The sequence below is a fragment of the Hemiscyllium ocellatum genome, chromosome 35 (genome assembly GCF_020745735.1).
Source record: "Hemiscyllium ocellatum isolate sHemOce1 chromosome 35, sHemOce1.pat.X.cur, whole genome shotgun sequence".
Classification (NCBI taxonomy): Eukaryota; Metazoa; Chordata; class Chondrichthyes; order Orectolobiformes; family Hemiscylliidae; genus Hemiscyllium; species Hemiscyllium ocellatum.
In genome coordinates, this window is record NC_083435.1 from 37565186 (window position 1) to 37590864 (window position 25679).

General features: G+C 40.9%; 1 pseudogene; it reads left to right on the top strand.

Moving 5' to 3' along the window:
- The first annotated feature begins 1799 nt into the window (after positions 1-1799).
- Positions 1800-25679, top strand: part of LOC132832637 (zinc finger protein 91-like) — a 69389-nt pseudogene continuing 45509 nt past the window's right edge.

Genomic DNA, 25679 nt, shown 5'->3' on the forward strand with positions numbered 1-25679 from the left:
GGGAAATAAACCTCTCGCAGCCAAAAATATCTACAATCTGTTAATGAATAACAAGAAAAATACAATTGTTGTATAACCACGGCTCCTACACACTTGGACATTTAGTTCTAAACATCACCGTGGATTTTTTTGGATGATAACTTGTACAAAAGCTGCTTCTTCTTTCAACGTCTCCCTATTTGGTTTTCACTTGCAACAAATTGTGAAGCTGTTCTGGAAGAGGAAGTGCAGAGAATGGGCAGAATAACTGGGCTCTCCAATTAATGTCTCTCAAAGCATGTCAAGAAGAGAAATAAATTAAAATCCCATTCAATCATTACATAGGCAGCGCTGAAATTGGAAGTGTACGCTTGAAAATCCAGTGACGAGAACCCAGACCACAGCTTTATGATGCACTCGACTCTGTCTCCCCTCCTTCGCACTCCCATACCCATCCCTTTCACCCTACTACACCCTTCATTCCCTTACTTATGCTGACACTCCTGTCCTCATTTCGATTGGAGGCCAAAGGTGCACTGCTTCATGCTGAAGTCCTCAGATCATTTCTCTCTAATATGAAGTTTTTGTTTGTCATTCCTTTACAACTGATTTTCTGTTTTGTCCAGTGGTGAGTGGCATTTGTCTTTGAGGTTAAAGTTACACATCTCATATTGAGTCAAAAATCAGGTCCAACAGGTTTAATTGGAAGCACACTAGCTTTCGGAACGACGCTCCTTCATCAGATGATAGTGGAGGGCTCGATCGTAACACAGAATTTATAGCAAAAATTTAGTGTGATGTAACTGAAATTATACATTAAAAAATTGATTGTTAAGCCTTTCATCTGTTAGAATACAGTGATAGTTTCAATTCTTTCATGTGTAAATCACAAAACCATTTTTTTAAAGTTGCATTCTCGGGTTAGTTGTTAACAATGGTGATAGCTAGACAATATGTTGAAGGTGTTTGTCCCCTGTGTTCTCTGTCTATGCCATGATGTTTAAGTTGATTCTAATCTAAAACGTGAGATAACGGAGTTTTACATAAATTCATGCAGTTTTTGAGCTCAGATTTCTACATGAATGCATGCAGTTTTTGAGCAAAGTACAATGTAACTTTGCAAGTACAAATTCACCACACAAAATATATGTGCGCATGTGGGTCTTTGTCTGTGTGTGTGTGTGTGTGTCTGTCTTCAAATCATGTCTTATATTGATGTTGTCAGTTTGAAAATCTCCAAGAAAGAATACTGAACCCACACTAGGAATCTGTGCCAAACGTTTTTATTCCTGTACAGTATGTTGCTGCCCATCCTGAGTTGCCTCCGAAGTGAGTGGCTTGTCCAGGCATTTCAGATGGTGATTAAGACGGAATCAAATTTTTGTGTCTGGAGTCACTTGTTGGCTGGACCAGGTCAGGTGAAAGATTTCCTTCCCTAAAAAGTATTAGTTAAGCTTTTATTTAAAGCAACATTGGTTACATGGTTGTAATGAGGCTAGTTTTTTTTTATTCGCAAATTTTCTTAAACTTTCACCAGCGGGATTGAAATCCATGTCTCAGAACATTCGCTCCAGATTTCTAATCCAGACATTATCACTACGCGATTGCCTCAAGCACTGCTGAAGGAACTGCGTGAGGTTTTATTCAGATGAGACAATGACAGATTTAAACCCCCAACTGTTTTGCTGAACAAAATCACCTTAATTTCACACTTCAGTTTCCCAAACTTCAGGAAACTCATATTGCTCCCGAAAAAATTGGATTGGCTATGAGAGACATCAATCACAGAGCCTGTCCACACCTCTTCCTCTTTCAGAACTGTTTCACTTCCTGTAGGGCCTGAAAATCAAGTGAGATGGTGAGTGAAGGAGCAACTTGTATGCAAATTATATCCCATAATATCCACACCAATCTTCAGGCAGTCTGACTATTCAGTGGGTCATCAGGGGTGAGAATGTCCCTAATGCTGTGTGAGAAGATCCAGCTGAGAGAGAGCTGTTTATCGGTGTTTTGTGCTGAACTGTTTGACTGGAGCTGTGTGTAGGACATTGTGTTTATGGAAGCATTTCTGTTCTGATTTCCAGGCTGAGATTTGTTGTTGGTTCATTCCTGAATCTGAGAAGATTTCTGAGGATTCTTCCTAATTTCCTATTGTTCAATTCTGTGTGTGTGCGCGCGCGCGAGCGTGTATGGTTGACTTATGTGTCCATTCATGCATGTCAAATCGTCCAGTCGTGAGATTGTAGTAGACTGGACCTACACTTGGGAATTGTGAACCTTCTCTGGACCCCTCCAATGCCGGCGCATCGTTCCTTAGATACGGAACCCAAAACTGCTCATATTCTTCCAAATGCGGTCTGACTAGAACCATAGAGTTTCAGTAGAACATCTGCTGTTTTATTCTGGCCCTCTCGAAATAAACGCGAACAATGCATTTGCCTTAACTGCTAACCGGAATCCTGTGGCAGACCTAACTTACGTAAAAATTGCAAATTTCGGTGAGCAATTCCCGTTTCACTGACTGTCACAAAGACGTGGACATTCGTGGATAGTCATCTGGGTAGTTACCCAGCAACTGTTAGGCTGCTGAAAAAGGTCGTCTAATACCAGGGTAACTAATCGAATGACTATCCAAATGTCACCTGCACCCCCATCCCAGTTAAGCCTCCAAACATCCACCAACGCCTGACCTGATTAACCCCCCCCCCAAACTTTTCAGCCACTCCCCCACCCAACAAATTCCTAACTGGATAACCCTGTCAAACACCCAACTACCCTCCTGACTGGATCGCTGACCAATTCATGCATTGTTCCCACTTAACCACCTCACTCACTGACCCACCAAACCTTCTGCTTCTCTAGCAATACCTTCCAAACTATGATCTCTACCAATAAGTAGGACAAGGGCAGAGACATGGGGACAAAAGCTGCAAGTTCCCTTCTAAGTCACACATCATCCTGACTTGGAAATATGTCATCACTCCTTCACTGTTACTAAGTCAAAATCCTGGAACTGTCTTCCTATCAGCATTGTAGGTGTTCCTATGCTGAAGACTGCAACATTTCAAGAAGACAGCTCACCATCAACTTCTCAAGGTTACTTAGAGATGGGCACATAAATGAAAGCCCAGCCAGCAATGTTCCATGAATGAATTTTAAAAAGCCCCACCCACTTTCTCATTTCAGTCACCAAGCTCACTCATTTATCAAAGGTCCACCTACCCATCCATTCAGAATAAGGCCATTTGGCCTATCAAGTCTGCTCTGCCATTTGAAAGTGACTGCGATGTTTTTTCAACCCCATTCTCCTACCTTCTCCCAAAATCAAGAATCCATCTATCTCAGTTTTACACTCAATTACTTTGACTCCACAGCCTTCTGCAGCAATGAATTCCACAGATTCCCCACCCTTTGGCTGAAAAAATTCCTCCTCCTCTCAGTTCTGAAGGGTTGTCCTTCACTCTGAGGCCGTGCCCTCCTCTCTCCTCCCAGTTGAAACATCTTCTGCACATCTACTCTATACAAGCATATCAGTATACTGTAAATTTCAACTAGATTCTCCCTAATTCTTCTCAATTCTTATCAAACACAGACAAAGAGTTCTCAACTGTTTCTCATAATGACAAGCCCTTCATCCCTGGGATCATTCTTGTAAACCTCCTCTGTACCTGTTCAACGCCAGCACATCAGTCCTTAGGCACAGAGCCCAAAACTGCTCATACTGTTCCAAATGCAGTCTGACCAGAACTTTATAGAATTTCAGTAGAACATCTCTGCTGTTTTATTCTAGCCCTCTTGAAATGAGTGCTAACAAGGCATTTACCTTCCTAACCGCGAACTGAACCTGCATGTTAACCATAAGAGAATCTTGAACTAGGACTCTTAGGTCCCTTACAGCTTCAGATTTCCAAAATCTTTCCCTGTTTAGAAATAGTCTACACCTTTATTCTTCTAACCAATGTGCATAACCTCACAGTCTCCCACATTGTATTCTATCTGCCAGTTCTTTGCTCAATCTCCTAGCCTATACAAATCCTTCTGCAGCCTTCTCGTTACCATGTCCCTCCACCTACCTTTGTGTCCTCTGCAAACTTAGCAGCAGTGCCCTCAGTTCCTTTGTCCAGATCATAATTCTATAACATGAATGGTAGTTATCCCAACACTGACACCTGCGGAACACCACTCGTCACCGACTGCCATCCTGAAATAAAACCCTTCATCCCTACTCTGCCTTCGCTAGTCAGCCAATCCTCTATCCATGCTGATACCTTTCCCCTCTTAATTAGTAGTCTCCTATACAGCAGCTTGTCAAAGGCATTCTGGAAATCCAAATAGATCATGTCCCCGGCTCTCTGTTATTTAACTCGCTCATTACCACCTCAAAGAATTCTAACAGATTTGTCTCATGACCTCCCTGGACAAAGCCATACTGACTCTGCCCTATATTACCACGCACTTCCAAGTACTCATTCTTAATGATAGACTCTAAAATCATACCAATGACTGATGTCAAGCTAACCGGCCTACAATTTCCTGCCTTCTGCCTCCTTCCCTGCTTAAATAGGGGTGTCACATTAGCAATTTAACCACCCTCTTGGACCCTTTCTGACTCCAGTGATTCCTAAAAGATTACCACCAATGCCTCTACAATTTACTCAGCTATCTCCTTCAGAAGTGAACTTCTTCAGAGGGTAGTCCATCTGGACTGGGTGATTTGTCAACGTTCAGACCTTTCAGCTTCTTCATGGTGATTGCCACTATTCCTCACCTCCACCCCTCACTCTCTTGAAGTTCTGGAATGCTGCTGGTGTCTTCCACTGTGAAAATTGATGCAAATTACCTACTCCACCATTACGTTGTTTACCATTATTACTTCTCCAGCCTCATTTTCTAGCAGTCCAAAGTCAACTCTTGCTTCTATCTTAATTTTTAGATATAGTCGGTTCTGCTATAATGCAGTAGTTCCATTCTCATGCAATCCTACATTATAAGAAAATTGCGTATTAGCAAAAACTAATGGGGCCAGAATTGTACTATAACCAATAAATGCTTTAAAAGTTCATGCTTTGGAAACAATGTCCCCAGTTCATCAATCGCGTTACAGCAAATTTACATTAACAAAATGTATGTTATAGCAGAATAACTTGTATGTAAAAATGCTCATGCAGTCTTGTTTTATAATACTAGCTTGCTTACTGTCATATTGAATCTTCTCCCCCTTATTGCTTTTTCAGTTATCCTGTACTTGTTTTAAAGGCTTCCCAATTCTTTGGCTTCCCACCCACCTTCACCACATTGTATGCTTTATCTCTTGATTTTATCCTTTTCTTGACATGCCTTGTCATGCTCTCCTTGGGATGAAATTCAGCTCTGTCTCCCAAATTACCTCCAGCAACTCCTGCCAGTGCTGCTCCATCATCTTCCATGCTAGATTCCTCTTCCAATCAACTCTGACCCATCTCCTCTCTCATGTCTTTAGTCATTTGTAATACTGTTGCATATGATTCCAGCTTCTCTCTCTTAGACAATAGGGTGAACTCTATCATATTATGGCCACTGTTCCCCAGGGGTTCCTTCACCTTCAGCTCCCTGATCAAGTCTGTCTCACCACACTGCACTAAATCCAGAATTGCCAGTTCTCTGGTAGGCTGTTCACAAGTTGCTCCAAAATAAAATCTTGTAGGCATTCTATGAATTTCTTCTCTTGAGATCAACTACCAGTCTGATTTTGCCAGTCCATGTATGTTGAAGTCCCTCATATTACTGTAATAGGGCCTTTCTTACATGCCTTTTACATTTCCTGATTTATTTCCTTCTCCAGTGATGCTCAGAAGCCTTAAGCAACTCCTATCAAGAGTATTTCCTTTTCTTTTTTTCCCTTTCTGGTTCCTCAACTCTACCCAGACAGATTCTACACCTTCCAACTGCATATAACGTTTTGCTATCTATTTAATTTCTTAGTAGAAAAGCCCCCCCCAGTCCACCAGTACTTTTGATAGGACATTATCCTCGGATGTTTAGTTCCCAGCCCTGATCCCTTTGCAGCCGTACTTTTGTGATAACCACATATTATACGCCAATTTCAATTTGCGCTCTAACCTCTTTGGACTTGTTTTGTGTACTGTGTGCATTTAAGTACAACACCTTCAGTTCTGTGTTAACTGTCCCTGTTCTCATAGTTGTCCACTAACTTGCTGTGCCTGAAGTCAGCTCCCTCCTTCTCCAGTTCTGATGCCAATAACCCATAAACTCAAACCTGATTCTCCCATAACAATCTTTGAGCCACAGTGTTTACCTCTAATCAAATTCAGCCTATGCTAGTTTGCTTGTAGTGCAGGTAATAATCCAGAGATGACCACCTTTATGGTTCTGCCTTTTAATTTAGCCCCTAGTTGCTCATATTTCCTCAACTAAAGCACTTTCCCCTTTCTACCTATATCATTGGTATCTGCAGTGAACCACGACATGTTTCCCCTCCCACGCCCAATTTCCTGTTAGTCCAATTGGGATATCTTGAACCTGAGCATGAGGCAGGCAACACAGCCTCCAGGACTCTTGATGCTGGCCCCAGAGATCACTAATTATTCCCTTGATTGTACTGTCCCCGTTACAAATACATTTCTGTTTCCTTCCCCCTCTTGAATGACTTCTTGTACCACGCTGCTTTGGTTAGTTTGCTCATCTTCCATACAGCCCACATTCGCATCCACAAAAGGAAAAGCAATCTCAAATCTGTTAGATAAGCTCAGGGTGTGAGGCTCTTCAGCTCTGGATGCCTCTACCTGTCTCACTTATAGTTACACCCTCCTGTCCCTGACCACTGACCGAATTAGAGGTATTTAATCTAAGTGGTGTGACTGCTGACTGAATCACAGCATCCAGATAACTCTCTCCTCCCTTAATCTGAGCCAGAGTTTCTCAAGTGATCAACATATTGCTACAGATGTGGTCACTATGAACCACAATGGGGTCCACCAGTTCCTACATCGTGCAGTTACTACATGGCTCAGCATTTCTATTTTAATTACTTAGTTTGTAATTTGATGTTTAAAAATGTTGTAATTGTCTTTTTGTTTCTAACCTGTAAATATTTCCCCTACTGACCTTCTGTTTGAAAGTAATCTATAAGAGACAGCTATCAACCAATGAACTTACGGTTCACCCATAATGGTAAAAACAAGGACTGCAGATGCTGGAAACCAGACTTTATATTAGAGTGGTGCTGGAAAAGCACAGCAATTCAGGCAGCATCCGAGGAGCAGGAAAATCGATGTTTCGGGCAAAAGCCCTTCATCAGGATGCTGCCCGAAATGTGGATTTTCCTGCTCCTCGGATGCTGCCAGGTTCACCCATAATGTCACTCTTTTGGTCTGGCCCCTGATCCTAGGCTTCAATTTATCCTGTTAAAAATAACCTTATATACTAGGAGCCAACCTGATGAAAGAGCAGCACTCCGAAAGCTAGTGTTTCCAATTAAACCTGTTGGACTATGACCTGGTGTTGGGTGCTTTTTAATTTGGCCCAAATAGGGTATTAAAGGTGTTAACTCCCCATGACACTGTCTGTACCACAATGGTCAGACTGATTCTAATCTAAAACATGGATTTACAGAATCTTACATGGATTTGTGTAACCAATTGTTAAAGTGCACTTGAGAATGTAACTGTTAAAAAATGTTTTTGCGATTTACATATGAAAGAACTGAAACCAACATGGTCATTCTAAAAGATGAGAGACTTAACAAACAATCCAGGTCTTTTTCAATATATAATTTCAGTTACATCACACTGTAAACTGTTGCTATAATTTCTGTGTCTTACAATCTTATTCTCCACAATCACTTGAAGGAGCAGCGTTCCGAAAGCTAGTGCTTCCAAAATAAACCTGTTGGATTATAACCTGATATTGTGAGATTTTTAACTTTGTACCCCCGAGTCCAACACCGGCGTCTCCAAATCATGACCTCAAACCTATGCCCTCTAGTTTGGACTTGCCTCACCTGGAAAAATTGGTCATTCACCTTATCTGTGCCCCTCATGATTTTATAAATCTCTATAAGGTCACCCCTCAGCCTCCTATGTCCCAGGGAAAAAATGTCCCATCCTATCCAGCCTCTTCTTATAACTCCAACTTTCCGGTTTCGTTAACATCTTTGTTAATCTTTTTGACATTCTTTCCAGTTTAGTAACATCTTTCCTATGTCATGGAGACCAGAGCTGTATGCAGTACCCCAAATGTGGCCTTACCAATGTTTTACACATCAGAAACATGACATCTCAGTGCCTGTATTCAATGCTCTCCACGAATGAAGACAAGCATGCCAAACACCTCCTTCACCATCCTGTCTATTTGTGACACCACTCTCAAGTAACTATGTACCTGCATCCCTAAATCTCTTTGTTCGACTATGAGTACCTTGTTCACTTCTGCACTGAATTTCCCAAACTATGTACACACTCTGGATGTGATCTCTCTTCCTTGACTGCACAAAGCTTCCTGACACATTCAGACTAGATCTTTAAATGTAACATGTGACAGCAAGTGCAGTCAAAGGGATTATGGTTAATGCACTGATCCATTTCCTAGTCCTCTGCTTAGACTCCCTAAGAACCTGCCTTTAACTGTGTAAGTCCTGCCCTGGTTTGTCTTACCAAAATGAAAAACCTTGCATTTATCTAAATTGAACTCAATCTGCCATTCCTTGGCCCACTGGCCAAGTTGATCAAGATTCCATTGTAATCTTAGATAACCTTCTTCACTATCCACTATTCTACCAATTTTTGTATCATCCGACATTTACACATGCAATAATTTTCATGGTGATAGGCACATTTTCAAGTTAAAACTCCAGGGCTGGAGTCTCACCCAGCCCAAGTAGACATTCTATGCTCCCTGAGGATAATATTGTATTTTAATTTGAGGATAAATTTGTATAATTGCCACCAAGTTTTAGTGCCAGATTCTTCTGTTTTCTGCCACAGTTACATCCACTACTGAAGCTGGGTGGAAGTAATTCCTTTGCTATTGTTTGTTAGTCCCTTTGTTTGTAAGTAATATATCTCATGAACAAATTAACAGATTTAAACATAGGATATGGACCAAGAAAGCACTGATTAGTCTTTGACAAAGATGTGGATCCAGAGCTTAACAAAAGGTTTTTTTGATAGCTTTGTAGTTCAAATCGCTATTTACTATAACACTGAATTTAAATTTTATTGGTATATATTATAGGATAAAAAATCTGATGTTAAAAGATGGCTGACAGTCAAGTGGGGAAGAAGAAAGTTGCTGTGTCTGATCCTCCCACACAGGGGAATAGCAGACTAGCACTTGATGTGGAACAGTCTCTAACTGAGGAGTCAGTCCCTTCAGCAAAGAAGAGAATTTTGGAAGAAATAATGTTTTATTTTTCTGTCTTGCAGAAGGAGTGCACCATAATTTACAAGAGAATACAGAAAGGACAGACACCACAGATATATCCTGACTGCCACCAAAGGAACAACTGGACAACGGAGAGAAAACATCCAGTCCCTTCACAGCACTACCCAACACAGAGAAGGTTGGGTAGTGAAATCATCTTGTGGAAATCAATTAGGTCAGGGGAGCTTTGACATATCATCAGACCTGAAACTGGTCAGTGGTGTGCAATCTTCTTCAGAATCAATATTTTTGACGGTTCAGCTTTGGGTGATTGATCAGGGTAATGTTGGGAAGAAGTGTGAGTGGTTCCAAGTGTGGTGAGAGCATCAATCATTCATTGAACTTCATGAACAACTGACTCATGAAAGAGTCAAGAGAGAGGCAATTCAAGTGCCAGGCTCATTTGATCCCTGAATATACAAAGAGCAACTGTTACACAACAAGGACAGCCACATGGAAGAGAAACAGTTCAAGCAGGAGGTATGTGACCAAGACTTCACACAGTCATCAACACTCATAGATCATCAAAACATTCACACTGTGGAGAAGTCATTCATTTGTGAAGTTTGTCAGAAAGCTTTTCCCCGATCTTGTGATCTCCTGAAACATCAGAGAATCCACACAGGAGAGAAACCATTCAAATGTGAGGTGTGCGACCAGGCCTTCACACTATCATCGACACTTGTGAATCATCGACGCATTCACACTGGGGAGAAGCCATTCAAGTGTGAGGTGTGTAGCGAGGGTTTTGCACAAGCATCAACCCTATTGTATCACAGACGCATTCACACAGGGGAGAAGCCATTCACATGTGAGGTGTGCAACAAATCATTCTCGCACTCATCTTCCTTCCGAAAACATCAACGCATTCACACAGGGGAGAGGCCATTTAAGTGTGGGGTGTGTGACAAAGCTTTTACCAGCTCAACATCATTCCTGATGCACCAGAGGAACCACACAGCAGAAAAACCCTTCAAGTGTGAGGAATGTGACATGGCTTTCACACAATCCTCTGATCTCCTGAGACACCAGAGGGTCCACACTGGGGAGAAACCCTTCAAGTGTGAGATGTGTGATAAAGCTTTCACCCGTTCAGCAACACTTGTGAGACACCGACGCATGCACACTGGGGAGAAACCATTTATATGTGAGGTTTGTGAGATGGCTTTCACCCAATCTTCTGAACTCCTGATGCACCAGAGGATTCACACTGGGCAAAAACCCTTCAAGTGTGATCTTTGTGACCAAGCTTTCACACGGTCAGCAACGCTCGTGAATCACCGACGCATTCACACTGGGGAGAAGCCATTCAGATGTGAGGTGTGCAACCAAGCTTTCGCACGGTCATCAACACTTGTGAATCACCGACGTGTTCACACTGGGGAAAAGTTATTTGTCTGTGAGGTGTGTAATGAAGGTTTTACACAATCATTGGCATTGGTGAATCATCATCGCATTCACACAGGGGAAACCATTCCCATGTGAGTTGAGTTTTCTGAGCCATTGGTATCTTTGTGCACACAGGTGGAAAATATTCAATTGTGAGACATATAACAAAACTTCACAAAATCATTGTTTTATGCCTCATCACAGAATCCACATGGGAGTAACTCTTACAAGTATGAGGTTTACAATAAACTTTTTGTGATGTTTTCAACCTTCCTGGAGTACAATGTTTGTGAAACAATATTCACCCTCTTCTTTGTTCTGAAAAAGTACCAGTTGGTCCACATCAATGAAAAATCAATCAGGTCTTACAATATATTTCCTGTGGTAAATTCTAGTAAGAAAACTCATGTTTAATAATAAGTCTGCAGTCTCATTACATTTTCTGATCAAGTAATCAATGTATTTGAGTCAACTCAATGTTATACATATATTTTGATTGTAATTAGTGTCACTGTTGTCCATGAGTACTGCAACCGTTGTGTGTGAAGATACAACTGCAACCTGACAAGTGAAATCTCCCACGTGACTGAAACCAATGTGCAATGCTATGACTTATGCATTTTAATTTAATAGTATAGCTATTGCTGTGAACTCAGTCAATGTTTAATGGACTGCTGTCTACAGTCATTAACTTCTCATCAATGAGCTTTTATCAGTTGAACTCAATATGCAAGATGCAGAGGGGTGTTGAAAATGTCCCTTTGTTTGAGAAAACAGCTATGAATTTCCAAGCTTTCAGTTCTGTGTCCTGAATTAGGTTAGTATTTTAATAATAACAGTAACTTGTAATGTCTAAAAGAAAAGTACTTACTTTCCTTTAAATTATATAATAGCTTTGGTTCTGGAAGGTTACAAATTAAGTTTTTTTTTAATTAGCATTGTGCAATTTTTGCTGTAGTTACTTATAAACATGTCAGTTTTTGTCAGTGAATCTTCTGACATCTTTACACACTGTAACTCTGCACTGACTTCTGCATGCTATGTGTAAAATTTTATGTATGAAGTAAGTTGGTGATTTTTCTATGAGTCTTAAAGCTGTGTACCATTTTGTAACTGTTAAATTTAATTAACCCATGTCCAGTAGTAGCAGTTGCTTTGGAACTCTATATCAGTGAAACAGTGCTTTGGACTAGAACTCTACAGTTCTCATTGAAACAAGCATTTACTAAAGGATCTACAGGATTGAGACTTCTAAATCAATTTAATATTTGAGGATAATGAGCCTCAAGTTTATGTTAGGCAGCAGAAATCACCAGCTCCCCCTTATCAAAAAACATGTACAAGGAGACAATCATAAGGAATCTCACTATTTGGGTAGAAACATTGAATTCAAGAGTAACTGCACTGTAAAGAGAGGGACGGTTTGCTAAGTGACTGGAACCTGAGTCAGCACTTAACAGTCAGTGACATCAATAATGGCTGCCATCCCTAATATATCTATCAGAGACTGATCAAACACTGCCTGATCCAATCAGAGACAGATCAAACACTGCTTGACCCAATCAGAGACTGATAACACACTGACTGACTTGATCAGAGACTGATCTCACACTATTTGAACTAGAGACCAGGAACACCATTCATCGCGATCATCAGAAAATGCATTAAAAGTCAGTATCTTTCTGCTACAAAGATGCAGAGATTGAAGATGAGAACTCATACAGACTGGAAATTGTATACAGCTTTGAACAGGAAATGTTATTCCATAGGAGAAAAACCACATTTTAACTGACCCCAAGGCTTAATCAAGTAGCAAGGCCTCTGCTAAGCCACTAAAGTCATGGCCGAATATTAACTGTTACCCTTTGTTACTTAATAAATATTTCTTGAATTTATGAAGCCATAGACTATCTCAATATCTGCATCGTCAAAGTTTTAAAAGGACAAATTAAGTGAACGAAGACTCTCAGAATTAGTATTATAATACCCAAGGCATGTACAGATTTTCCCAGTGCACCAAGACATTCACATACAAAACACTATTGGTTTGAGTTCCCTGCTAAAATCTTCACTCAGCTTTCACACTATCTGGAATATCAGAGAATGTAACATTCTGGTGGGTGCCCATACTTTCCATCTCACCGTAGCCCAACCTCTCTATACGAACTTAAAGCCGGGTCAGCTGCTTCGGTTATGTTGGGAGTGATCTGTGTTGTGCTCACAAAGGAGTTTTGTTCCAAGTTACTATCTCTCCCATCATCAATACAAAAATTTCAAGAAGGTCAATTTAATCTTTGATCTGATCACTATATGTATAGAAGCTCCTATGTAAACTCATATTCCTCAGTGCAGAGTCAGGTACAAGTCAGTCACCGACTCTCATTCTGACCATTCAGCGGTTAGAAAGGCTTCAGCTTCTAATCTCCAGCACAAGCTCCTGGGGGAGAAACCATTCCTGGGGTCATAATGGAGGTCCTTCAATTAGCCTCAGGGTCTCTGGTCTATGCAGGGGGAGAATCAGCCCTGGAATCCCATTCCTCATCAGTGAGCAGCCAGGCAGAAAGCAAAATGTGTCTCAGTTGTGATACTGTCCGTTGTCTCACAGCATTCTGGCTTTCCACATGCTGAACGGCCACTCAAACAGAGTACTAGAGGCTGATCAATATCCACAATCTGTCTGCCAGTCAACATCTTGAGGATTGAGGAAATATGAAAGGACAACAGTTGCCTTTATTAGACTGCCTTAAAGTAATAAAACACACCAACGTGTTTTTGAGAGATGTAATCTGACAGAAATTTAAAACTGAAACAGAGAAGTAGATCTTTGGAGGGAATGATCAAAAATATATCAAAGAGGTGGAATTTAAGAAAAGTCCTAAAGGAGATGACATAAGTAAATACACAGTGAGATTTAAAGAGGGAAAGGTAAAGCATGGAAACTGCATGGCATGTTTGTCAATAGCTGAGCAAAGGAAGTTGACTGGGATGTACAAAAGACCAGACTGGAGGAAACACCGTGCAAATATTGGAAGGAGGTGGAACTGGAGGTGACAGAGAGAGGGAGAGCGAAAAGGCATGGAGTAATTTGTCTTGATAATGAGAATTTTAAGTTGGAGGCACTGAGGGATTATGAAGCGCTGGAGCACTGGAGTGACAGATGATTGAGAGCGCAGTTTTAGCGAAGATGAAGTTTATGGAGGGTGGAACATGGGAAGGTGGACAGGAGGGCATCGGAATGATTCAGGCTGAAGCAACAAAAATATGGATGAATATTTCAACAGCAGTTGGACTAATGTAGAAGGGTTTGGAATATTACAGAGGGGATAGTAGGTAGTTTTTGTGATGGAGAGGATATTGGGTCAGAAATTGGAAGTTGAAGTGGGTAGTACTGACTAATTGTTGTTGGAGTTAAGAGTGGAGAGGACAATTACGAAAAATTTAAGGAACATAGGGATTGGAGTAGTCCTGCAAACCTGTTATATTATTTAGGCCACAGCTAATCTGCGTCTTAATATTATCGACCTGCCTTGATTCTGTAATCCCCTTGGAGAAAGTGAGGACTGCAGATGTCGGAGATCCGAGTCGAGAGTGTGGTGCTGGAAATGCAGCATCCGAGGAGCAGGAGAATCGACGTTTCGGTCATAAGCCCTTCCTCAGGAATCAGAGCTTATGCCTGAAACGTCGATTCTCCCGCTTCTCGGATGCTGTCTGATCCGCTGTGCTTTTCCAGCACTATACTCTTGAATCTGTAATCCCCCGCCTAACAATAAACCTAACAGTCACAATTTTAAAACTTTCAAGTGGCCGCAACATAGTTTTGTTTTGTGGGAAGGGCGGTCCAGATTTCCTTTCTGTAAAGAAGTGTTTACTGAATCACCCTTCAACAGCCTCGCTCTAATTTTAATGTTCTACTTCTTGTACTGGGCTGTACCATCAGAGGAATCATTTCTTCGAACTACTTTTGTCTCATTTAGTCAATTAAAATACATTAAGTACATGCTCCACTGCTTCTAGAAATACAGCCTTGCGTTAAAGATTCGTCGCCAACACTGAAATTTGAAGTAGCCGGTTGTTCCTTTTGTTTTGTGAAGATCTGTAAACTAAGCTCCCATAATCAGAAAAATAACAAAAAATAATCTTTGAAAGTTCCAAGCACTTGATAATACATGTACAAATTAATGCCTTGGGTGTATCTTTGAACAATCGTTAAAAAAATAAAATGGAAAATGCTGGAAAAAATGCAGGAATGCAGAGATGTGGGAGGGTTGTGAAGTTGGAGGTGCTTATATAGTTAAGGAAGAACAAATTCATTGATTTGAGAACGAAGATGAGACTTTTAAAAGTGAGCTGTTGTCAGAGAGCAACGCCTTGGGTGAGTTATAATCCAGTGAACAGGATTTTGGAAAATTTCATTATGTGTCAGTCTTTAAGACAGATTTAACTTGTTGAATTTAATGTGGTACCATATTCTGTAAACATTGGTTGAGTGCCTCTCCACCAAAACATTAGATACTCTGCATCTGTTTTTCATTAAACAAAGCGTTATTTCTTAATTAGTTCAAACGAGCCTTTTGTTACCATCCGATTGACCGACAGCTCTGCGGTCTCAGCAGTACCAGATTTGAGTAGTGGTCACTGCTGGGATGATAGACAGCTACTGACGAAGGGAAGTTGGAATTTGGGATAATCTGGGCTATTAGTATTTGTCGGGAAGGGGATGGTTGTTAAAAGTAGGATCTGTATGACATTGTGTGAAATGCCTCCAGGAGACCACGAAAGGAGGTTTTCCCTATCTTGCCAGACATTAGGGCACTCAAGAAAAGGAACAAGGGTTGGTGCCTGCCCCTGCCAGCAGTAAATTAGATGATTTGTTGGTCTTTTGAGGCCCTCAATTGGCTCAAGGCAAGTGGACTGCTGGACCCTTCCATCTTCCCATGCAAAATGAAAGAATGCTCAAGATCTCAAAGGATGAAATGGCATACTCCTTGTTTGTATATTCAAAGATACAGCATCCCACTGTGTACAAACATTCTGGCAATGGTGGGAGGAGTGTAAAATTCAGCCTGCGGTTGTCTCACACGTGCAGCAATCTTCCTGAAATAACTACACAGAGGTCAATACCCATCATTAAGTCACCCTTGATTTACACACGAACAGTCCTTTTCTTTAATACTGCCTCATTTCAGAGTGAGGTATCAAAAGTATCTCTGACACTGACCCTTTTTTATATGTCAACCAGGGCTCCCTGACCAGATTAACAGCCTCAATCAAGAGACTCACAACTACAAGATCCAGGTGGCTGACTATGTTATAATTACTACATTCCTCTCCATCAGAATCCGCAGACACAGACCAGTCCTTTATCCTGGAGAGCTTCCTGGGGCGCTGTAGTACCGTAACACAGGAGGTCACTCTCTTGTGCTCGAAGCAGCTCAATAGAATTTTATTCTTTTCTTCTGGTGGCAAAGTTGATATAGTTACTCCCAACATATCCATTTCTGAATTTGAAAACTCAGTAACGTTTGACAGAGAGGGTACACCCACAGGTTTCAGCAGCTTTTCTGACAGTTCCAAGAGGCATGGCATATTTTGCTCCTGCAGTCCCATTGGTGAGTTTGCAGTTTTCACACAGTCTGCGTGCTTGTTTAGGACCATCAGACCGACCCAAACTTTATATGTACTGTTCTTGACATCGTGTCCCATGCAGGGTCATGACTTTTACACCAAACTTGGTCCTGTGTATCAAACTGTTTCTCTCATTTGGTGGACTCTTGTATCCAGCATTGGCATTCCTGATGCCATTCATTCTCCTCCCCAGGTCTGGGAAGATCAGACTTAACCTGTTGTGTAGTCTTCTCCCCATTAGCAACTCTGCTGGTAGTTGCATGTGTGTGGTTCTATAATCAAATAAGCATGATAGCTTGGTATCTAGAAATATCTAGCTGGTTGTTTCTTCAAGCCAGCCTTCAAAGTCTGGACTGCTCTTACTTCGTGGTTATTGGGATGGAGCTGTCCTTATATGATAAATCCCATTTGAAGTTAAGAAATATTCAAACTCTCTGTTTGTAAACAACGGTCTGTTATCTGTGACCAATACTTCCAGGACTCTTATGTGTTGAAAATGTGCACAGTATTTCTGTCATTGTCCCCATGTTTGAAGAGTGGACCCTATGCACATGAAAACCACATTGAGTGGGCGTCTGCAATGACTAAGATAATCGAACTCATGAAAAGACCTGTATAGGTCTCATGAATGCCGATTTCACTGCTCGTTGGATGCTGCCTGAACTGCTGTGCTCTTCCAGCACCACTGATCCAGAATAAGACCTGTATAGTTGAGATGCAGCCAAGTCCAAGGTGTACCCAGCCATTCCCACAGATGTGGGAAATGTGCTGGCAATAATTTTTGACTTTGTTGGCACTCTAGACGCTGCTCCACCAATGCAGCTATGTCTGCATCTAATCCTGGCCACCAGACATAATATCTTGCCAACATCTTCATCTTGGAGACCTCAGGATGGTGCAGTTCAGTCAATATTTGATGGTGACCTTTGCTTGGGACAATTATTTTTTTCTCACCTTAACACCTTTTCTCACCTTTATGGGCAGCACGGTGGCACAGTGGTTAGCACTGCTGCCTCACAGCGCCAGGGACCTGGGTTCAATTCCTGCCTCAGGCGACTGACTGTGTGGAGTTTGCATGTTCTCCCCGTGTCTGCGTGGGTTTCCTCCGGGTGCTCCGGTTTCCTCCCACAGTCACAAAGATGTGCGGGTCAGGTGAATTGGCCATGCTAAATTGCCCGTAGTGTTAGGTAAGGGGTATATGTAGGGGTATGGGTGGGTTGCGCTTTGGCGGGTCGGTGTGGACTTGTTGGGCCGAAGGGCCTGTTTCCACACTGTAAGTAATCTAATCTAATCAATATGCCGTTCTCTACCATGAGATGGTTCCTCTGGTTCAAAAAAGTTCTAGTTATGAGAACCTTTTGATTTCTGCCATTAATACCACTTGTTTCAGTTTTGTGTCCAAAGTCTGATATTGTCAGCAGTAACTGGGACTATGGCCATAGAAGTTAATGTCATTAAAGACTCTTCCATTGGGCACCACAGGTGGTGTATCTGCTATTGGGAAGGGGCTTGAAGCATCCACATTTGCTACTTGGCCTCCCAGACAGTGTTCCAACTTCTAATTATAAACACTTAAGTTTTAGAGCCCACTGCTGAAAACGGCCTGAACTTATTGTTATCGAGAGTGTGCTGCTGGAAAAGCACAAGTGGTCAGGCAGCGTCCGAGGAGCAGGAGAATCGCGTTTTGGGCGTAAGCCCTGATTCCTGATAAAGGACTTGTAACCGAAACGTCAATTCTCCTGCTCTTCGGATGCTGCCTGACCTGTGCTTTTCCAGCACCATACTCTTGACTCTGATCCCCAGCATCTGCAGTCCTCACTTTCCTCTTCGAGAAGCTATTGTTGGCACTGTCTTGACCTCTTTAAGCACACCAAGTGAGTATCTCAAATTTTCACTAATAAAGGTTTTGGTGGAATTTCCAGACTCCAAATTAAAACCCAATCCTTTTTCTATCTGGACGTTCACTTCATTGAAGGCTATGGCTTGTCTATGCAACCAAGGCTAATCCCTTTGTTCCACAGTGCCACCCTGTGGTTCAATGGTTAGCACTGCTGCCTCACAGTGCCAGGGATCTGGGTTTGATTCCAGCCTTGGGTGACTGCTTGTGTGGAGTTTGAACATTATCCCCGTGTCTGTGTGGGTCCCTTCTGGGTGCTCTAGTTGTGCAGGTGAGGTGAATTGGCCATGCTAAATTGCCCATTTAGGGCAAGCGATGTATAGGTTAGGTATATTAGTCAGGAGTAACTATAGGATAATGGGTTGGGGTAATGGATCTGAGTGAGTTGCTGTTTGAAGGGTCAGTGTGGACTCGTTGGGCCAAAAGGCCTGTTTCCACGCTGTAGGAATACTATGATTTAGAAAATGATGCAAAGATAACAGGATAGATGCCAGGTTAGGTATGAACTTTCCATAATAATTTACCAGTCCAAGAAATGACATCCTGGACAAATATGGGAGCCAGGGCACTTTTGATCACAGAAGTGTATATTGGTACAAGCCCATATGGGTATTAATGTAGCACGCTTCTGGGAATCTTCGTCTAAATGCAGTTGTAAGTAAGCGTTGCCCTTGTCCAGCTTCGTAAAGGACAGCCCTTCCCCACCATGTAAATCCTCTACTCGAGGGATTGGGTATTTATCTGGTTTACTGTTTGTTTAACAAAGGCAAACTGACACATTGGGCTTTAAATTTGATACAACTGGTGCTGCCCATTTGTAAAGTGGAGTGGTCTGATGATTCCCTCACTTTCCAGCCTTCTGATTTCTGTCTCTATTGTTGCTCATAAGATAAGTGGTATTAGGCGGGCCTTGCAGGATTGTAGAATTGCTTCCTGGTCAACATGCAAAGTGGCCTTGGTTCTTCTGATGGTCCCTAGATCTTCCTGGAAGATTTCTGGGAATTTAATTGGGACTTCACTCAGGCAGCTATTTTCTAATTGATTAATGTTGAGCCAATATAGGTGAATCTCGTGCAACCAATTTGCACCTTAAATACAGGCCTGAGCCTTTGACTACAATGACCAGTAAATGGACAGCTGCTTTTCATATGAGTCCGAAACCAAAGTTGTATCCTTAATCTGTAAGGGTTCTCCAGTATAGATTCTCAGCCTAGCCTGAGGTCTGAAGACCAGAGTGAATTTTATTAAATTTTATTGAAAATGATTTTTGCAATCACTCATACATCCAATCCAGTATTGACCTTCATTATAACCAGTGATGATTTAGCTAAACGTTTATCTAGATGGTTCTGCTTTTGATGTTGCTAAGCAATTTAGCTGTAGCAAGCTAGATTTAGGTGGACTTTCCAAGGTATGAACTGTCATAGATGCCATCCTGGATTCTAGTCTATGAGTTATCTTACAGCTAGTAGGACTCTTTTGCTATCTCAAATCTGCATACTGACAATCAATAGCTTGACAGCTAAGATCTTGAAGAAAATTTTAACCATTTCGCTGAGGCTTGGTTTTGTTTTGGGGCTTTGATGTAGGCTGACCTAGAGGGCCTCTGATCAGGATATGTCCTGTGTGAGGCTATGCAATTGCCTGCATTCAAGTGCTGTTCCCCAAGCTCAAGTCAGACTGGCAATGGTGTTCACTTCCAACAGTAGCACTTGTTTGAAGTCCAGTTGTGGCTCCAACTAGTAGGCACCAGGTACAATTACAATATTAATCCCATATGCCAAGCAGTCTCCCAGCTTCTCATTAAAGGTTAAACCAAAGTCACATGCCTCTGCCAGTCTTAACATAATTAGAAATCCCATAACAGATTCCTGTGGTTCTCCAATTGCCAAGTAAAATCAATTCCATCCCAGAATTACAGGAGGCTTGGGGTCATAATATTCCTTAACTATGTCTGTCAATTCTTGAAAGGTTTTAGTATCTGGTGCCTCCTGGAAATTTAGGCTCCTAATAACAGAAAAGGTTGCAGCTCCATAGGCTGTCAGGAGAATGACTCAATGTTTCTCGTCTGCCACAATATCATTTGCCTGGAAAAATAACACATTCTTTCCACGTATTTGGCCCAATCCTTGATGGCAGGATTGAACAATCCAAGCTTCCCAAGTAAAGGCTTGATGGAATAAATGCATACTCCCAACTCAAAGATGATTATTGCGAGAAAATTTCTTCAGGATCATGCTTTACTCCCACTACCACTGAAATAACCCCAGAGACTGGTGTCCAAAGCCAGGTCACCCTTTCTTTATGAATGAACAGATCTTGACTTCAGTACTGTTTATTCAGAGTTAGGTACCAAAGTGTCAGTCTCTCTGACACTCATATTTTTTAAATATCAGCCAGGGCTTCCAGAATAACCCTAATCAAGGAATTCTATGATGTCCAGCTGACTGACCTTGTTACAATCACTACACTTAGATTAGATTAGATTACCTACAGTGTGGAAACAGGCCCTTCGGCCCAACCAGTCCACACCAACCCTCCGAAAAGTAACTCACCCACACCCACTTCACTCTGACTAATGCACCTAACACTATGGGCAATTTAGCATGGCCAATTCACCTAACCTGCACATCTTTGGACTATGGGAGGAAACCGGAGCACCCAGAGGAAATCCACGCAGACACGAGGAGAATGTGCAAACTCCACACAGACTTGGTGAGTGAAAGATTTTCCAATTGCAGGTTGCTGGGATAATTGTGAATGTCAGACATTTCCATAGTGACTGAGGGGAATGTTCTCCTTTCTTTGTAAGAATATACTATATATAATTACATATATATCAACCTCATGTATAAGTCGACCCCTTGCTTTTGGCCAAAACAAGCTGGTATTTTTCATATATAAGTGGACCTAGTTTTTCAGGGGTAGGTTCCCGACCATATATGCAGTCTTAAAGGGTATGATTTGCACATTTTTAAATTCAAATACACATTTTTTATTCAATACCAGCATCATCACATTACACGCAGCAGTATATATTTGTGCAATGCAGTTTTCAAATCGTTAAATTGAATGTTGATAACTATACTGTATACATATACTGTATATATTTGTTTATGTAATACATACATTCATATATTTGACCTGTACATGCAAATATCTATGTACCTTATGGCACCCTTGACCTTGCCTTCCCGCTGTCGCCTCAGTTTCTTAGAAGTAGGTATTGCATACAGTTTTGTTCTGAACTTACCGTAAAACCCTCCCAAATTTTTCTGACAAAATGGCATCACAAAGAAACAAATATACAACACAGTTTAAATTAAAAGTTATTGAACTTGTAGAGAAGAACAGCAATAGTGTAGCTGCCAGAGAGTTCTGTGTTTCTGAAAAACTTGCCCAATTTTGGAGGAAAAAAAGCCACACAGTTAAAGGCTATGCCGAAACAGAAGTATGCAAACCGGGAAAAGCTGAACAAGTAGCCACAACTAGAAGAAAAGATTGCTGACTGGGTAATTCAGTGTCATCAGAACAGAAGCATAGTGACTTAACAATGTATCAGAATATGCGCCAAAAAAGAAGCAAAACAAGATGGATTCAGTGATTTCAAAGACAGTGCTGGATGGTGTAGTAGGTTTATGAAAAGGTATGATTTAGAGCTTAGACAGAAAACCAAGATTGCCCAACATCTACCAGCAGAATTTAATGACAAGTTAATAATGTTCCATTGCTTTGTAATCAGAAGCCGGAAGGAAGAAAAACAGTTACAGGCTCTCATACATCAGCAAATTGGACGAAACCCTAATAAACTTTGATATGCCAGGGAACAGAATTGTGGACAAGACTGGAGCAAAAAACAGTTTTGATTAAGACTACTAGCCATGAAAGGAATTGATTTACTGTGGTACTTGGTTGTATGGCAGATGGAACAAAGTTAAAGCCAATGGTGATTTTTAAGCGGAATACTGCTCAAACAGAAATTTCCAAAAGGCATTGTTGTCCTCCTCCATGAAAGATAGTGAATAGATGAAGGTGGTTGCAAGACTTGGATTAGGAAGGTCTGGAATATGCGACCAGGTAGACTTAGACTAGAAAAAAGCTTACTGGCTTGGGATATGTTCAGATCACACAGAGCGAAAAGTGAAATTATCACTGAAATTCGAGCTAACAATACTGACATTGCAATGATTTCTCAAGGCCTTACGAGCATGGTGCAGCCGCTGGATGTTAGCATTAATAAACTTTTTAAGGACTTAGTACGGAAGAAATGGGACACTTGGATGCAAGAAGGGGAAAAAGACTTCACAAAGGGTGGCAACATGTTGCAACTTATGTGAATGGATTGTAGAATCCTGGCAGGAAAACTGAAATTATTGCGAAAGTCTTCAAAAATGTGCAAATGATTTAGATGGTTTGGAGGATGACTATTTATAATCAGATGGAAGTGATGACAATTTAATTGATAATGCCTTTGAGAGTGCAGAGGAAGATGATCCATGTGATGATATGTTTGACCCAGACGACTGAAATGAATTATTTAGTGGTGCAACTGATGAGAAGTGAATTTGAAGGATTCTCATGGACTTTTGCATGTACCGGTAACTTTTGTTTTAAGCAGCTATCCCATAATATTTATGATATACGATGAGAAGAGGTTTTTGCTGTGAATATCGGGTTTTTTTTATGTAAAGTGTTTTTAACATATATTGTTAACAGTTTCATGTGGTTTTTTTAATAAAATACTATCAAACTTTTTTTTATTTTACTGGTCCTCTGTTTTTAATTCATGAATTGTGTGTTGCACAAAAACCCCCGGTAGATGGTCTGACCACCTGGTGGTATGCCTATTAACTTTTGTACATATGTGTATACCTAAATGCACTTTATGGTGCTGATAACTGGAATACAATACGACAGTACCATTCTACCATAGCAGGCAGAATGGAGACAGTTGTTTTGTCGCTAAATATTTAATAATGGCCATAATTCTTTTTCCTTTGATTGTTTATTATTGTATATAGAGATCTAGCTCTTGTTTGTCCATTTTTTAACTCATGCCAAGCATGAATTTCATCCCCTCGAAACAATACCACATTTATAAGTCGACCCCCTAATTTCAGCCTAAAAACAGTCTTCTGTATGTACGAGTATATACAGTAATTCAGTTTTGTGGCACAGAAGTGTGAGGACCTCTGAGACAGGAGGCACATGTTCAAGTTCTATCTGCTCCGTAGGTGTGTCATAATGTGTTTCAAATAGGTTGATTAAAATTTCTACAATTTCTACACAAAAGTTTAACCCTACGTAATTTAGTCCTCAATTCCTCTTATTTTCCTAATAATTTTATCCTAGATTCCTTTCATTTTCTCTGTAATTGATCTTAAATGCCTGCGGTCTTCTGGTGCTGGAGGCCGAGATTTATACAATTTCCCCTTAAGAAATGTTATTTCGGAGTGGCAGTACTATGGGATAGTATCGAAGGGATGTTGCTACGTTAGGGGTAGGAGTGACAGTACAGAAGAATCAGAGCTGATAATTTAGTGTGTCAAGCATTTCCCACCATTCAGTAAGATCATGCTACATCTGTGATCTGACTCCATACTCCTTTTTTCTCATAACTCTTCAAACCTCTGGTGTATAAAAGCCTACCAATCTCAGATTTAATACTAACAATAAATCAATTGTAATTTGTGTGTCAAGATACTTTCTAATTTCACTCCTGAAAGGTCTAACACTAATTTTTAGAAGATGACCCAGTCCTCAGCATCTCAACTAGTGAAACTATAACCTGAGTTTATTTTAATCCCTCCTCATAATTCAACCCTTGCAATCCTTGTCTCATTCTAGTAAAGGGCATTGCACTCCCTGGAGTGCTAGTATTTGCATCCAATGGTGAGGTACCTCGAACTGTTCCCAGTATTCCAAGCATAGGTCAAACCAGGGCTTTATATCACAAAACCTTGACCTGTGCCCCCTTGCATTCATTTTCTCAAGATAAAAAGATCAGCATTGCATTTGTTACGTATCTGTTTATTACCTTTTTTATGATTACCAAGTCACTTTGAAGGTCCATGTTTCTAGTTTTCACAATTTCTAAAATACTCTGTTCAGACTTTAACACCTTCATTCAATTTCCATAGCTTTAACCACTTACTTACTCTTTCAATGTGTCTTTGAAATTTGATATTTTCATGTACAATGTTTACATGACTGCCCATTTCTGTTGTTTCAAACTGTTATTTTCTCATTCCATCACTAGCCACATTTGCACTGAGGCAGCCCTGCAATGTTGTATTGGCAATGCTGTAGAAGTGCTCCACAGTTAGACAAGTGGCAATAAGGGACTAAAGCACTGTCAGAGGAATGAGGAGCATCAATGGGCAACAGTGCACTACCCAGGGAGGGCAATAATGTTGTAGGTACAACATTGAGCGAGTTTTGCAATGCTCTGACTAAACTGTTTGATACAATCACTTATTCTAATCTTTGAATAGCCTGAAAACATGAAGAGGAAGAACTGTATCCACCTATGTGATTGGCTGAGCAGAGTTATTGACATACAATTCTGGGTGAACTGTGACATCTTCTAAACCCTAACTTGCTGTGAAGGACATCAGACAGCCCAGCACTTTGTTTTCTCTTCTCACATCCTCCTATTCTATAACCGGTTAATTTCCTGTTGAAAAACAAATGAAGGGATAGTGAACGAAGAGATAGAGTTTATGTTGGTTATAACCAATATGTCCACATGAGTGCTCCGGGCTGAATATGTAGTGAGTAAAGAAGCAATCTTTATACAGTTTATATCCCATAGCATCCACACTAACATTCGGGACTAAGTATCCAGCGTGAAGGAATATTATAATATGGTGTCACTGGATAATGCACTGGGTAAGAGGAAGTAGAGATTGAATCTAAAGATAGCACCCCAGATTATTGTCATGGGAAATTATTGTGTTTTTGACTCTTGGATGTTGGTGTAGATGCTCTCATTCATGTGAGTGGGAAGTAATCATCATATTTTTAACTTGACCCTTCTCAACATTGAGCCTGATTGGAGAGATTTGGGAAGGAAGTTCTCCAGTTCCTCAAGAGTAGCTTGAGTTTGAGCATTAACTCACTCTTTTTGGCTGAAGGCACTTTAACAATCTGGTCTTCTATCCATGTGCTATTGATCTCTGCCTTAAAAATACTCAAAAACTGATGGCTTTCACCACCTTAGGGCAAAGAGACCTCCAAAGGCTGTCAATCTCCCTTCAGAGAAAGAAGTTCTTCTTATCTTTCTTTGTCTTAAATGGGGAATCAATTATTTTTAAACAATGACAGTTAGTGCTAGATTCTCACACAAGAAATATGTTATCCATAGTCA